We start from the raw sequence: 6,416 nt of genomic DNA, 5'->3' as shown, positions 1-6,416 counted from the left end.
CCCAACAAGATCTCAACAATGAATCCTTCGAACAAAACTCCCAAATCCAACCCAGAGCTCTGATACCACTTGTTGTGCGCCGCGGAAGCCCCAAACAGTCAAATCAAAAGCACACACAAGAACAATAGTAGACCACAATGCACACAAGCCAACCAATCACAGCAAGAACACTCAGCTCAAAATCGCCCTTGCATAAACCCTAGAACAACAACTTGGGTATTTATATGAAACCCAGTTGAAACGGGTCTGGAAAACAGACCCAGGCCGAAACCCGATAGTCGGTCGACCGCAGCACCACTGCCGGTCGACCGCAAATTATCCCGAGGCCCAGTCTGCTCTCTGGACAAATCGCGGTCGACCGCAGCGTCTCGTCCGGTCGACCGCCCAAAGTCCAGAGGCACACTAAGAGTTGTGTGCACATGTCGGTCGACCGCAGAACCATTACCGGTCGACCGCCCAACTTCCAGAGACATACCTCTGATTTTTCACCAACTCTACACAACCGATCTTGAACTGCTAACCAACTGACAAAAGAATGTCTGGGCAGATTTAAAGTTGCCCAAACTACATTGCATCATGGCACTACAGAGGCAGCAGGAGATAGAGCAGAGTACAGCGTAGAGAGTTGAATTTTTAAATTCCTGAAACAGCTTTGAATTAGTTGCATCAGATTATCAGCGCTACCATATATTCTCAGAGCCTTATCTCTGACTTTTCAAATTTTTTATTAGTATTATTTGCTTCTTAAGTAATTATCATTTCACTCCCTGATGTTTATTTCTAAGGTATACTGTGTGATTTAAGTGAGGCCAAAGAAGATTAGGAAGTAACTTATATTCTTTCACTCTATATTAATTTACTTGATCTACAAGCACAATTTGATAAAGGTCCAGCGAATAACTTGTCACTATATATTTGTTCTAACTATAAACTTTACCTTCAAAACTAACAACAACAACAACAATAATAATAATAATGAAATTGTTAGAGCATAAAATCCCTTAACCTTCACAACAATTCCTTTAGACTTTAATGCGTACCGGGAGCATCTTTAACATATTATTAGAACAATACATGATTTAATCTTACAGGTGTAGGCGTCAAAAATTACCTATAGGTCCCAAATACAGTTCAAGACAGAGAGAAGACGAAGAACGTCATCATCTAAGTCAGATAATACTAGCCAAAGCAAAAGGAAATAAAGAAGAACACAAAACAACGCGAAAGAAGACTTGGAGGTGTCTCACAGTTGGTGAGACAGTCTCCACTGTCTCGCTAACTGCGAGACAACTTTCCAAGTTTTCTAACGGTTTTGTTAAGTTTTACGGAGACCACGTGGCTTCATAACTACTTGGAAAAGTTCATTAATGTTAATGGACGGTTACATCCTGAAAATACGCCCACTACCCACAAAAATTGAGGCATTCGACGCAATTTAAGGTAGTGGAGGTGGTTACAAAAGGTTGAAAACTGCCTCCTTTAGCTAAGACAATGGACACAGTCTCGCCCGAAGGAGACAGTGCCCATTAGTTATTTTGACTCCTATTCGACGGTTATGGCTTCCAATGGCTATAAATACCCCTTGGCACACTTGTGCAACGGAAGAAGGGAAACAAGGCATAATTGAGCAGAACCAAACTGGTATTTGGCAAACTTTGAGAGCAAGAGAGAATTCTTCATCCACTTTCAAGCATCTTCGAAGTCTTTCGGTGTTTTCCTTGAGTTCAAGCTTTAACTTGTTCTTGAGAAGAGTATTTGTCTTACCTTGCTAAGACACTTACTTTTATTCTTGTTTCTCAGTCGAAACATCAACGTCAAGCCTTCTTCATATCCGACTTGGATACGTTGCTCGGTGGTCCACAGATAACGTATCATCGGCACAGACAAAGATCACACACAAACAGAAGCTACTACGTAGGAGTTTCTATGTGTGTTTCTAAGGAGAACAATTTTGCTTTCATTGTAAAGAAAAGAGATTTACACATGTAAAGTCTATTCTTTTGTTTCTGTTAAACGATTTAATGGAAGCTACAATGAAATTTGTTCCCGATGCAAACAACAGGTCACAAATTTCTAAGGTAGATTAAAAGATATTGCTCCACAAGTCTAGATTTTAGCCCATAAAAAATTGCTCAACGTGCGAGAACATGTTAGAATATAAAATTATATATAATACTCATTGCAATTTCAGAGTTATGAGAGGTAGTGACAGGATACTTAGTCAAAAATAACAAAAATGAGATTAAAAAGACAGATGTTGCAATGAAAAGTGCCAAACAGTTCAACCATAAGAGATTAGATCTACAGTATTATGGTGGACCATCTGCTCCCTATCCTCTCAAACGAATCCACTAACCAAATGCAGCAAACTCAACTTTCCATTACCTTCTACTAAAAATATAAGAGTGAGAATGGAATTCAAATTCTCTTTTGCTTGTGTTCTTTTCATGGGGTCAGAAGAGCTAAATAGTCAGCTAGTAGGTATCATGAAAGGTTACAAGGACAATACCCCCTCATAGCTTTCTATAAATAGTGGGGGTACATCATATAAGTCCTTATTACTTGAAAAACCTTTCCAATCCAAAATATGCCTATATCCACCCTCAAAAAAGGAGGGAAAAAAATTCTATTTTCTTCTTGTTATTTTCTTTTTATAGCATTATCAGTGTTAGCATTGAGAGAAGGGCATTGGTGATGTTTGTTGACAGAAGATAGAGAGCACAGATGATGAAATGCTAACTGGCTCATTGCATCTCATTCCTTTGTGCTCTCTATGCTTCTGTCATCACCTTCAGCCTCCCTTTGTGCAACACTATATGTCAATACTTGGCTATATGCCACTAACATCATTTTCATGTCTTATATCTTGTAGGTAAGATGAATAGAAATCTTTAGTATGATATATGGTGAGTCTATTTCTATTTATTTTGCCTTTGTCTAAAATAGTCATATGATGTTAACATATAATTCCTTGGTTTCTTGTCTAGTATCAACAATTGTTGGATGTTTTGGCAGATTAAATATATAGAGGAGATCAAACGTGGTATGGAAGTCGATCCAAGGATAAGAATTAAGATTATGGTTTAAATCCGAAAGCTTAGAACGGTAGACGATGTCATGTGTTTTATGACTTTCAAGTGAACGCGTCAGTCTGGTTGTTCATGAGTTTGGCATTTTACCTAATTTTTAGAAATCTTGATATATATGAGGTGGACCTTATATTAGCATATGTTATTCTCACCAAAAAGAAAAGAAAGTCCTACTTTGTGATGGCGCAGAATTTTCTTGATTTGTATTGCTCAGATCAAGAGCTTGTTTGTTTGTTTTTTTAAAATTTTGCTCTCCCTTCTTATACTTGAAATTCTCTATGTACTTTGAAGTGTGAAATATAACTTACAATTGTAGTATACTAAGATAATGACCATACTTCAACAATTCTTCTCCTCTTGGCTAATAGTTGCGTTCTCAACTTGATTCAGATGTCCTCCTCAGTCATCACGGGCTGTCTTTCTTTAATTTGAACGTTCATTCAAATTCATATATTATAACCTAAAACTATATAACATCATAAATATGTTTGCAATCAGTAACAAATCAAAAGAGACCTCCCCCTGATTCTGTTATCCATGTTCTTATTTTCTCAACATTAATTCTTAGCAGCCTTATATTTCCATATGATATTCTACTTATAAATACATTATTTCATGTTGATTTGGATCTCAATATTGTAACTCAATTTTTTGACTCAAATCTTAGCAACTCGAAAATTTTAAAGCACTTCCTATACGTTCTTTTTGCTGGGAAAGAGATTTTTTTTTTTTCCCTTCGTAAGTTCTTTCTTTGGTGGAGGAGTTAAATTAGGGAGGTTACTGGTTGAGGATTGTTGATTCGGACTTGGATTTTTTTATTAGAGTTTAATTTAGGGCGTTATTTATTTCGTACTAGAATTTGAATTTAAATTTAACGTGTTATTGGTTTAGGACTAAGATTTGGATTTGAATTTAACACGTTATTGGTTTGGGACTAGGATTGAGATTTGAATTTAACATGTTATTGATTTAGGACTAGGATTTGATTTGAAATTAAGGTGTTATTGGTTGTGTAGGATTGTTATTAGGAGTAGGATTTCAAAATCCATACAACTTCAACTTGATAGTTTTTAATGGGAAATTTTCTAGAGAAAGTCCAAGTTAAAATTGATGGATTGTGATCTCAATCTATGAATTTTCTCTCTCCTCGTCTTTACTTATTTAAATATTTAATACTTTTCTTCTCTTTACTTATTTAAATATTTAAAAAATTTCAAATTAAATATATTTAATTTTAAAATATTCCATATTCCAAAATTATTTATATATTAACACTGAATTAACATATTCGTGATCAACTTCTTTTTTATTAAATCTTTTAAAATTAAATATATTTAACACTATTCAATCATTTAATATCTTTCATATTTAATATTAAATTAAAAATGTTTATCATTTATAGTAAATATATAAATATAGATATTTAATATTATATTACATTTCATTTTGTTTTTATTTAAATGTTAGAAATAAAATATATTAAGTACATAAATATATGTAATATTTAAAAATTTAATATCTTAAATAATAAAATTATCTAATAGTAAACCATTCGAATATTTGGTGTTAAATGTCTAATATAAATTTTCTAATATATTGAATATTTACATATTCAAATATACAAATTAGTTTTTATATGGTCGAACACTAGTTATTTTCTTCTTTGTACTTGATCACTAGTTATTTTTATTTATGTGCTTGCACTAGCTATTTTCTGTTGTGTGGAATAACCTAAACTGTTTAAATGGATTACAAAATGTATTCAGTTTTATTGTTACCATTCATGATGGTGGTTTTCTAAATTAATATTTTTTTAAATATTATTATTCAACATAATAATTTATTATGAAACTCATAATTCAAATAATCCATGAATCTAAAATTTAGTCTGAGAATCTGACTCCCAGTCTGTGAATCCAAAGCAAAAGTTTAAGAATCCAAATAAAATGTTCAAGAATGCTACTCAAAATTTTAAAATCCAATCTAAGAGTCTGAGACTTTAACCATAAAATCTTATTCCAGATCTTAATCCAAGAGTGGGTGATTAATGGATAATTATCCAAGCCCAAATCAACAATCAAGAATGAATAACACTCAATAGAGCAAAAGTGTGTTTTGATATATTTTCAACTTGCACTAGGTGTTTATGCTAGTTGAAAAAAATGGTTTGTAAATTAAAGGATCTCACTCTGTTAAATCATGATGAATGTAGAGAATGGGTGGTGATCTGTCTGACATACATAATACATTTACTTTTGCAATTATATTATTAATTATTTTGCAATTTCATTTTAAGCCCTTTTTTGGGCTTAGAAATATAAAGCTTTATTGGCTGCACTAGAGTCGAGAGTGAACAAGACACATGTCCTCTGACTATCATAGTTTTGGATATATCATGATATTCCTTAGGTCTACTAGATATATATATTCTAGTAGGATTAACCTTATCTAAACTTATCTTGTCATTAATTAATTGTTAGCTTAAAGTTTGCATATATCTGATCTTGAACAATATATAGTTGGCCAATTTGGTGTATATATGCATTCCACTATTGTACAGTGCCAATAGAGGTGATAAAGGCAATGAAGCATGAGATCTCTGTGTGTTAGCTGAAAGCTTCTCGCTCCTTGTATTTTTCCTAAGGATCATAACAAAACAAGTCAAGTGATTCTTGACCTCTACAAATCATATTATATATGATTATGCAAGTAGAATAAATCAATCCATTACCGACTGAAATTCTTACTAGCTAGGCCCTGTTTGGCAAAGGGCCAAGGAAGAGAAATTAAGAAGAAGAATTAACATAGTTAGCCCATTCGATAAATCGAATGACTAAATTATTAAACTGTTGTATAAGTTTTATTTTAGTCATTATGATCATTTTTAGTAATTGGGAATAACAATTATTTTGAATATTTTCTTTATAAATAGAGGGTTAACTTTTAATCCTTTTAAATATGAGTATTAATAAACCCCTCATTTTGAAAGGTTAACTCATTTTAATTCTTTTTGGGGGTTAGCTTAACCCTTCTATATTTTTTGTGTTTGGCAGATTATAAAGGGTTAACTCACTTTAACCATTGTGTAGATTTTTTATAATTGGCGGATTAAGAAGGGGTTAAGCCTTCTTAACCCCTCACATAACCCTTTGTCAAATGACACCTTAGATTATAAAATTATAGCTCTCAGTTTAAGCTTTTCAATTTGCAATGCACCATAACTTAAAAGTTTAGTGTAACGGTAGGGATTCTAACATAAGTAATAGAGGGACACTCTCTAGTTGCTTCCTCTAGTCACTTTTACATGATGCCGAAGAGAGTAAGAGG

Source organism: Asparagus officinalis, chromosome 1 (genome assembly GCF_001876935.1).
Source record: "Asparagus officinalis chromosome 1, Aspof.V1, whole genome shotgun sequence".
NCBI lineage: Eukaryota > Viridiplantae > Streptophyta > Magnoliopsida > Asparagales > Asparagaceae > Asparagus > Asparagus officinalis.
Note: the sequence above shows the minus strand (reverse complement) of the source record.